Source organism: Crocuta crocuta, unplaced genomic scaffold, assembly GCF_008692635.1.
Source record: "Crocuta crocuta isolate KB4526 unplaced genomic scaffold, BGI_CrCroc_1.0 scaffold61, whole genome shotgun sequence".
Classification (NCBI taxonomy): Eukaryota; Metazoa; Chordata; class Mammalia; order Carnivora; family Hyaenidae; genus Crocuta; species Crocuta crocuta.
The window spans coordinates 10,768,569-10,778,930 of NW_027528369.1; the positions used below are offsets into that span (position 1 = coordinate 10,768,569).

At 59.4% G+C, this 10,362-nt stretch overlaps 1 protein-coding gene across 1 annotated transcript in view; it reads right to left on the bottom strand.

The window, feature by feature from the left end:
- Nucleotides 1-10,362, bottom strand: part of CBFA2T3 (CBFA2/RUNX1 partner transcriptional co-repressor 3) — an 82,188-nt gene that overhangs the window by 54,153 nt on the left and 17,673 nt on the right. Inside the window, exon 2 of the mRNA XM_077754193.1 lies at nt 3,152-3,282. The gene's annotated coding sequence lies outside the window, so the exon portion shown is untranslated. The remainder of the gene's footprint in view (nt 1-3,151; nt 3,283-10,362) is intronic.

Here is a 10,362-nt window from a genome sequence, read left to right on the forward strand (position 1 = left end):
CCCCGCCGCGCGCCCCGGGCCCTTTGCGCCCTCTCCCCGCATTAACGCGCGCAAAAATGCAGGGGGCGCAGGGTCCCCAGCTCCCCGGCCGCTCGGCCCGCGGCATTTGCATGTACTTTCCATTTATTTGCATATTATTCTTTTCACGTCTGCAGAAATGCCCCAAGCTGTAGCCCCGCCTCCCTACCCCCACCCATTTGCCTCTTTCCTTAACGTGCTTTGTAGCCCATCTGATGCCTTCGCCTGGTCAGTACGTTACAGTAAATCCGCGTCCTCCCCCAACCCACACATACTTCATTTCTCAGAGAGGAGCTGGGGTCCCAGGCCTTGCCCACAGAGGGCCCAGAACTTGGGAAGAGCAGCACCCCGATTTGCCTCTTATTTGGCAGAAATCTGCACCTTAAGGTCCAAGGTCCCTAATGCCCAAGTATAAAAATGCAGCAATGGCCAGAAAGTATGCCTCTCTTCCCTGGGTCCGCTCCACGGGTCTGTTTCTCCCCGGCCCTTGACCTCTCCTTGACCTGCCCTGCCCGCTGGAAGCCCCTGGCAACAGGGAAGGAGGGGAGGAGGGCTGCGGGGGGACGAGCCCCCCCCCCGGCCGTGGCCACCCCTGGAGCTCTGCACAGGCGACTAGTCAGCCGAGTCACCCTTGACCCCCGGGCCTCTGTCCCTGCAGCAGTTAGAGGGTGTGGCGCACGGTTTAATTACAGCATGCGTGTCTGGTATCTGTGTTTCCCTTGTTTTCAGAATGTGCTTAAACGTGGACTCAGTCCAGTCCTGTGGAGGAGCAGAGGGTCCTGAGCCCATTTCACAGAAGAGCGCGGATCCCAAAGCATCAGGCACGCTGCTTAAGGCCGCAGATTTTTTTTTTTAATTTTTTTTTTTATTTATTTCTAGGAGAGAGAGAGAGAGAGAGAGAGACAGCGTGAGCAGGGGAGGGTCAGAGAGAGAGGGAGTCACAGACTGAAACTGGCTGCTCGCTCTGAGCCGGTAGTCAGCACAGAGCCCGACGCGGGGCTCGAACCCACGAACCGCGAGATCATGACCTAAGCGAAAGTCGGACGCTTAACCGACTAAGCCACCCAGGCGCCCCAAGGCCGCAGATTTTATGCGCCAATATTTATGGATAGCAGCGTCTTTACTTCACGGGCTCTGAGGTAGCACCGATTTTAAGATGCGCTGGTATTTTATGTGTCCCTAAGATGCCTCTAGGTTTCAGAGATATTAACGTGCATAAAAGGGAGGAAGATGGGGTGCCTGGGCAGCAAACAGGCACCCAGAAGCCAGCTCGGGAGCCCTCAGCCGGGCAGGGAGGCCAGTGCTGCCCCCAGACAACGCTGCGTTCTCACCGAGTGTTAGCAGAACTGGACCAGCCTGGGCTCAGCAGAGCTACCAAACAGCAAAGCCATCTGAGATGCGACAGACCGCTGAGCCCAAGCGGAAGCCCCGCTCCCCCCTCCAGGCCTGGGGTCCTTCCCAAGGGCCCCCCCTGCTGGCCTGGGCAAACCGGCTGCAGGGAGGGAGCAGTGGACATGGGGCTTCTGCCCGGGAAGTGACCAGGTCCCATGAGGGCCACATGGTGCGCGGTGAGTCATGGCGGCTCCCGTGGACCCCGAGCTTTGCCAGGGGCAGGCACTGGGCTGAGATCCGTCTTGGCATCTTCCCGGTTACTTCTCACTCCTCCGCCAGGTGCCGGGCAGCGGTTCGGGGCCTCGGGGTTACAGGTGGGGGGGCTGGGGGCCGCCGCACAGGCCCACCTGGCCTCTCACGCCGCTCGCCTCCCTGCCGCCTCCCTGCCGCCTCCCGGGGATGGATTTCTCACACTGGAAACGGCTCGGGCTCAGTTCTGGGCCCCGTGAGGTGACACTTAAGGCAAAGAATCCGATCGCTCCCCAAACCCCTGGGAGGCCAAACCCCCCTCCCAGGAGACCAGCTCAGGGGTGCGGCAGGGCCACCCGGGAAGGCCTGGGTCGAGGGGCACAGGGCCGGGGCGCCAGGAGCAGGGAGGGGAGCCGGCGCCCCTTCCTCCCGGCCTCCACCAAGGGGCCTCTTGGTCCCCGGCGCTCGCCCACAGGAGCGCGCTCTGCCCGAGGGCTCGCGGCACCTAGACGCTCTCACCCGCCGCTGGGTGCTGTCTGTGCGGCCCGGCCTCGCTGCCTGCTGGGAAACCCACCCCACGGCGTCCAGCCCTGTCCACCGGCTCTTCCTAGCGCTTCTGCGCCCCCCCCCGCCCCCCGAAAAGGAGCCCGGAAGGGCGTCGCCCACATGGGCTCCGTCTCAACCCCACAGCTTCCGGCTCAGGGTTTTGACAAAGATGCAACGTATAAGTAGAGCGGAGCCTGGAGCAAGGTGAGGCGCAGGAACCTGCCGGGTCAGCCCGGCGCGGGGCTCAGGCCGTCAGCCGCTGCAGACCCGCCGGTCTTTGAAAACGATTCTGAGCAACTCCGGGCTACCTTAAACATGCTGCCGTTACCTCTGGAAAACGAACGGAAATTTAAATAGCTGCCACGAGCGCAAAATCTGACATATCGTAAGTACGGATTTTTTAAAACAAAGGTTGGTGGATGAATTAGATACCACTTGATATCCACCATTTGATTTGATAGCCACCATTATCCACTTAAAGTGCACAAACTCTACTTTAGCATCTGAATTTTCACACAGCCTCCAGGCTGAAACCAAGAACTTTTTTTAAAAAGTTTTTTTTTTAAGTAATTAATACACTCAACATGGGGTTCAAACTCACAACCTCAACATCAACCCTGACTGAGCCAGCCGGGCGCCACGAAACAGAGAACCGTTAAATACAACACCAAAAGCACAATCCGTGAGAGAAACATTGATAGGCAGGGCTTCGCTGAAATGAGAAACTTCTGCTCTGGGAAAGACCCCGTCAAGAGGGTGAGAAGCCCAGCCGCCGACCAGGAGAAAATATTTGCAAAAAACATGCAGTGAAGGACTGGCATCCAACACGTACAAAGAGCTTACAATTCAGCAAGAAAACAAACCACCCAACTAAAAAAATGGGCGAAATTCCTGAACAGACACATCACCAATGAAGGTATACAGGTGAGGCGTACGCATGGGGACAGGTGATCCGTCACATCACCGGGGAAACAGGATGGGAAAGCAGAGAGCTACCGCCACCCACCTGTTAGAAGGGCTGAAATCCCGAACGCCAACCACTCCCGAGGCTGGCGCGGGCCAGAGGCAGCAGGAGATCTCGGTGCCGGTGGGAGGGCAGAGCCACACACGCACTTCGGAAGGCAGCTTGGCTGTTTCCTACAAGATGAAACATGTTCTTACCGTACAATCCAACATTCATGCTTCTCGCTATCTACCCAAAATGTGTCAGAGACATACATACATATGAAAACCTGCACGTGGATGTTTAGAGCAGCTCTGTTCACAATTGTCAAAACCTGGAAGAAATGAAATTGTCCTTCGATGATGAAGCGACAGATACGGTGTGGTCCCCCCGGACCATGGGGTGTCACTCAGCAGTAAACAGAAATGAACCTGGAAAGACCTGGAGGAACCTTAACTGCACATGGCTAAGGGAAAGAAGCCGTCTGAAAAGGCTCCATGCAGACTGGCTCCTACATGTGACATCTGGAAGAGGCAGAGCTATGGAGGCCGTCAGTGGTCGCCAAGGTTGGGGCAGAACACGGAGGATCCTGGGGGCATTGAAGCTACGCTGTATGACGCTGTGAGGGTGGGTACATGTCACCGTCAGTGACGCTTTAAATATCCACGTATAATAAAGGGCGAGCACAGCGGAAACATAGGCAACAGCCCTTTCTTCACCCCTGGATTTTCACTCAGTTCCCTTCTCTCCTGACTTATTTATGACCATTTCACCCACCAGAATTCTATCCTAATATATTTTCAGTTAAATCTCTTATTTTCCTATCACACAGAACAATGTAAATGGAATATCAGGATTTAAATACTTTCTTGTGTTAAAGGTTGTCTGTCTTCTCCATTGGGCTGTCATCATATCACTAACAGTACGCAGTGATACAAACGATGTGAACTCAGTGTACATTTGGAGAATTAGTAAGTGTAAAGAAGGAAGTGTCGGTTGGAAATATGGGTATTGAAAAGAGGGATGACGGGGCGCCTGGGTGGCTCAGTCAGGTAAGCGTCCGACTTCGGCTCAGGTCATGATCTCACGGTTCGTGGGTTCAAGCCCCACGTCGGGCTCTGTGCTGACAGCTCAGAGCCTGGAGCTGCTTCAGATTCTATGTCTCCTTCTCTCTCTGACCTTCCTCTGCTCATGCTGTTTCTCTCTCTCAGAAATAAATTTTTAAAAAGTGTTAAAAAAAAAAAAAGAAAAGAGGGATGCAGCAGAGTTTTGAGTGGTTTGTATATTGGTGCATGCATACTACTTATTGCCCGGAGAAGACAGAATTAGACGGGATCCATCCCTGTCACGGGATCTCACGTGAATCACATCAATAAACAGATCAGGAGGAACGGCCTCTGTGCTGCCGAGATATCACTGTGTACAGATCAGTGCCCGGACCATGTGCTGACTGGCCATGAAACGACTTAATCAGCTGACTAGTCCACAGCCCCTCTTCAATCTTGTCACAAGCAAAACTCGAAAGCTGCCGGAGTTGCAAAAAGATGTGTTTTCTGCAGGTGCGGAGTCGGGGCTGGGCCCAGGGAGGGAGCCGGGAGCCTTTTTTGAGAAGTGAGAGCACAGTGACCGTTCAAGGGAAGCTGGGAAAGGTCGGCGCTGGGAGTAAGCGGGTGGCCTGCTGCCTGGCCGTCAGCTGTGGCTGGTGTGGGCACCAGGAAGCTTCTGGCCCTCAGGACGGTCTCTGGCCTTCTCCCCCGCCCCTCACCCAGCCAGGGATGGCCCCTCTAGCCAGGGGAAGCCCCGCCCAGAGCCCCGGGCGGAGACACACCAGGCAGGCGGAGGGGCACACTGTGGAATCACGCTGTCCACCCTACATCAGGGCTGCGGCTCCAGGCTCGGCGGGGGCCACACCGCACCAGCGAGGTGAAGGTGAGAAGGGATCGAAGGCGGCTTCCTCCTGTGAAATGCTTTCCCTGAGGGAGGTTTCTCTGTGGGGAACCCTGCCTGCCTGGCCCTCAGCAAGCATGACCCCCAGGGGGGTCTGGGATCCACCCCTCCCCGCCACAGCCCCTCAGCCCCTCCCCTGCCAGCCCTGCATCTGCAGGTGCACGGAAGCTCGGCCTTGTGGATGATTGGCTCCGGCACCACGTGAGATCCACCCCCGACCGAGATGCGTGGGAGGGTCTCCCACGTGCGGGACACTGCCCCCTCCCCACCCTGGACCTGCCACTGCCCGTGCCCACTGCCTGAGGACGGTGCCGGCGTGGGGGCCAGGGGACAGAGGAAGGGGCCGCTCGGGGCACCGTCCCGCCGCGCCTGCCCGGCCGCCCCCGGAGCCCATCCTCCTTCCCCACTTGCTATTTCCATAATACATTTCCGTATTGTTCAGGCTGGTTTTTGCCAACATTTCTGTTCTTTGCAACCCAGAGTGTGCTCTTGGCCTTCTGTCCAGAGGGTCTTCACAGCGTCTAAGGGCCCCGGTGGCCCGTTAATCATCCCCCGCTTTACCCCACGTCAGAAGCACCCCGGCGGCTGTGTGGCGAATGTCCAGGCGCAAAATTTAAGGCGGCACCAAATACTCAGTATTCGAGATAAATCACGTTTTAACCCAATATTTAAAAATATTAGAATCAGTGACCAAAAACTCCAAGGTGAGCAAAACACTGAAACTTTAAGGCAAGACAGGACTCCCGTGGCTGATTTCTCCCGCGTGCGCCCGGGGTCCCCGAGACGGGACGGGAAGACCCTGCAGGGAGGCGCCGGGCCCTCCGCGTGAGTCCCCGTGGTTTAGGGCCACAATCGGGGAAAGAGGGACCCGGGGCGTGTCCTGAGGCATCCCAGGCGGTTCCCACCGTGCTCAGACCACCTTGCGGCGGGGCCCCTGCAGGCTCTGGGGCGTGAAACGCTTGTCTAGGGGCAGGGCCCAAACAAGCGTTGGCGCCGGCTGCCTCGGCTGCTCAAGGACGGACACGGAGGAGGCCAGCAGGTGGCTGGCGGTGCTGCCGGGAGGTCGTGGGCAGGGACAGGCCTACCCACTCCGGCCGCTGAAGGTCTGTCCTCTGGGCGTCCTGGGGGCCCGCGAAGAGCCCTCCGCGCCGTCCTGCCGGGAGACCAGGGACTGGAGGGTTTGCCCGGGATTCCCTGTCTCCTCTGGCGAGGGCTGCTCAGGGACGGTCACTCCCCACCTGCGTCCCCACTGCAGCGGCCGAGAGGGAGCCCTGGGCGGGGGTGTCAGGGGCTGGTGGCCCGGACCCAGACGGTGTGCACAGAGCGGGGCAGGGGGTGCGGGCAGGCGACGGGTGCGGACGGGTGTGGGCATGGCTGGCCCCGGCTGACCGGCGGGGCGGGCGCCCCTCCCCCGCCCCGGGGCTCCCCCCACCTGGCTCAGGGCCCTCGGAGGCCAGAGCCCCGGCCGACCCCTCTGAGTGTCCCCACTGTTTTATTCCGGGTCGGTGGTTTTTATCTGCGATGAAGCTTTAGTCGGGAACACGAAATAAAGCCTGGGGCTGGCGTCACGTTGAGAGAATTGTGACGTCAGGTTCTCGGCAGAATCATTAACTACTGTGTGAGCGAAGCCAGGCAGCTGAAATCCCAGCTCCAGGCGGGGCCAAACGCAGCGTCCAGCCCGCGGCCGGACCACGGGCTCCCTGGAGGACAGCCACCTGCTGGCCACCCCCCTCCCCCCCCGCCGCGGCGGGCGCTTTCCGCACTGCCGCTCCTTCAACCCTCGGAACGCCCTGTGTGGCAGGTTACAGACCGGGTGTCTGCGGACGGGGAGCCCGGCACCCGGCACGCGGAGGACTCTTGTGGAGGCGGCCGTGCGCGGGGTGGGGGGCGGCTCCGCCCGGTGCCCCAGCCCTCGCCCCTTGTCGCTGCACTGCCAGCCTTCACTGCCCACTTGTGCCCTGCTATCTGCCCAGTCACACTCTGCCACCCCCGGCCACCTGTCCGCAGCACGGCTGACAGTCACAAGAAAGGAGGCCTCCCTTCCAGACCGTGGGCAGGGGCCACGATGAGCCGCCACGGCGGAGGCAGCTGTCACAGGGGCCCAGCGCTGCGGCCGGAGGGGGGTCACCCCGCATGCTCAGAGCTGCAGCCGCGCGGCTGCCCTGAGGCGGTTCTCGGCAGGGACAGGGCACTTTGGGGTTCACACCCCCGCTCTGCTGAGGAAACGCCAATGAGACCAGAGGACGGTTTGCACAGACTTGCGCTCGCCCAAGGAGGCCCCAAACACGAGGCTGCGGGAAGACCTTGAACCTCACTGGTTCATGGGCAAATAATCAGGTGCTGTTTCTCACCGATGAAAAAGGTCAAGATTTGAAGAAGAAAATATCCACGGTCGCGGGTGCAGGGACACAGGCCACACTGGTGATACCCCTCCCACGGCCCTTTGGCGATAGATATGCAGGGCTGTAAATCCATCCAGCAGCTTCTACGCTCAGGATATTTGTTACCTAAACAGCGCCGTGTGACCAAGTCGGAACGTGTGCCCGCCAGCTGTGCTCAGATCAAGTCGATGGAATTCCCGGCTCTGCTCCCCAGGGGAGCGGGGTGGCGACCTGTGTACTCGCGGTCGTCAGATGCACAGCACAGACCCAGGCGTGTGCACGGGGGCCCAGGAAGGGCGTCGGGGCTGCCGCGGGCTGGCTGCGACCCCCACTCTCTGCTTCTCTAATTTTCTGGTTTTCTCCAAGCAGCGCTGTCTCTTTCTGCCCCGTGGGGCAGCCTCCTTCCCTGCCCCTCCTTTCTTCCCTCGAGGAACCTGTCCGCACAGATGCTCTGAGCCTCCGCTTTCTCTGTAAGGTGGAACCTGTGTGTCCCAAAGACGGGTCCAGAGTTCTCTCTCACCTGTGTTCAATTTCATATGAGAGTCGGGCCAAGCGGTAGAAACATCCTGATGGCAAATCAGCCGCGGTATAAGAGTCACAGGCAAAGTCAATGGGATGAGGTAGCATTTGAATCCCAGGAGAGCCCTGCACTCACCAGGAGATGGTCTCGGGCCAACTCTCCATCCCATTTTGGGGAAAAAATCTTATATCCCTCAGTTCATTTTGAAAAGAAACTCCACTTGTGTTAAAGAATAAAATGTGAAAAACAAAATAGGGACAGTATCAGAGAAGAATACAAGGTCTCTGTGTAATATTTGTTTATGATGAAAGAAACCCAGAAAAAACCCAGATGGACACCAACAGCCGTGTACCAACGAGGCCGTACATGAGCCTCAGTTAAGGGGGAATCTGGAGGAGGGTGTTAGCAGCACGTGTAACTAACAGCCCTACGTACAGAATAAAAATGGGCGAAGCGTATGAATAGGTACATCCCATGGGAAGAAATACAAAGGAAACAGTAAACTCCTTCACTTTTTGTGTTTTCCTCCAAAACTCCCCGGAGAAGCAGGACCAGGTGTCTCTGCGCACGGCCACCCGCGGGCCCTCTCGGCCTCTGCGCTGGTGGCCCGCTCCATCCCCTCCGCCCACTGAGGGGGCCCTGCACCCCCATGTTAGCCTTCACACCGCTCTCACCCCCACCAGCTCTCCCTGTGCCTCTTCACCTCCTTTCCTCTCATCTGCAGATTTTATTTTTATTTATTTATTTTTATTAGAGAGAGAGAGACAAGGAGAGAGAGAGTGAGAGAGAGCAGGGGAGGAACAGAGAGGGAGAGGAACCCCAAGCAGACTCTGTGCTGTCAGCGTAGAGCCCAACACGGGGCTCGAACCCACAAACTGTAAGATCATGACCTGAACTGAAATCAAGATGCTTAACCAACTGAACCACCCAGAGGTCCCTATTTTTGCTTTTGTAAATAAGAAAAAATAGTTGGTTTTAAAAGGCACCTGCAGTGTATAATGCGCTCCTCAGCCCCTGCTCAGGCCCCAGGTCTGCCCGGGACACCACTCCCCCCCACCCTCCGTGCCTGGGCCAGGAGGAGCGTGTGCAGCCCAAGCTGGGCCCGTCACAACCCTTCCTGGAAGTTTTGTGACCTGGAACAGAGGAGGAGGGGGCACGCCCAGAGCTGCCCTGGCTCCCTGCTGCGAGAGGGCTCCGCGGCGTGTTTGGGGCAGCACGGCCGGACCCGGGCACTTGGCTGCCCCCCCTGCCCTCCCTGAGCTGTCTCCCCTGCCCTCCCGTCCTGCCCGGGCTCCGGAGCAGGCTTTCTGTCACCTGCGGCCACGGCACCCCGGCTGACACACACCCTCACCCAAGGCTCCTGAGGGGGTGGGTTTGTGCCCCCCCCACGGCCCGGTGGCCCCCCTTCCCCCCCCCAGACAGCTGGGCTGGGGGCTGAGCTCTGTGAGCCACCAGAACAGACTGGTGGTGCCGGGCAGGCCCAGGTATCAGCCCGACGGGGGATGCGGTCCCAGAAGGGACGGTCTCTAAGGCCACGTGCATCTCCCGCTCTGATAACAGGCATGAGACTCACCCAGGCTTCCCTGCGGGGCCCAGGACAGCTTCGTGCAAGACGAATCTGGTCCTGTCACTGCCGCCTGAGATAAAGGCCCCTTCACTGTCGCTCTGGAGCTGCGGCCCATCATGTGCACGCCAAGTTGCCTCCACCTGGAACATTCTGCCAGCAAGCTCTGTGCGGCCTCCCTGCCCTGCCCTCCTGGGGTCCGAGAGAGGCCTCCCCCTGCACCCCCACGGCAGCCCGAGCGCAGCTGCTCACGGCTTCTCCCAGGAGTGCGTTGTGTCCTGGGGAACAGATTATCCAGAACCCACATACCGGGCTCTGTCGGGATGGCTTTGCTGTGTTTGCTGTTGAGTGAGTGGCTGACGGAACCGACGGCCATCCCCGCCCACAGAGGAAACCCCACCTCTTCTCCCCTGTCCATCAAACATTCCCCGAAGCACCCCGACCCCCAGGGGCGCTAGCAGAGCCCGAGGCACCAGGGCTGGGAGGGTGTGCCTGGGGGTGGGGTCACCCTTCCTCTGGGCTCCCTGGACCCCCCTTTGCCCTCCTTGTACCTCAGTGGGTCCCCTGGGGGCACCCCACCCCCCTCGGTCTTGTCCCCGTGAGCACCTGCCCAGTCTGCCCAGGCCGTCTCACCCGCCCCGGCAGGACGTGTCCAGAGAGCAGCTCTGAGCCCCGGTGAGGACAGAAGGACGGCTGTGGGTGGTGAGGGGCCCCCTCCCCGCCCCCCCGGATGCCTGGGCCCCCGAGAGACAGGGGTGGCACAGAAGCCTGGAAGCAGGAGCGTGGGGCCCCCGGTCCAGCCCCACCTGCCTCCTCTGCTGGGGGAGGTTACCCGCTCCTGACGGGCGAGCGGCCTCGCCCA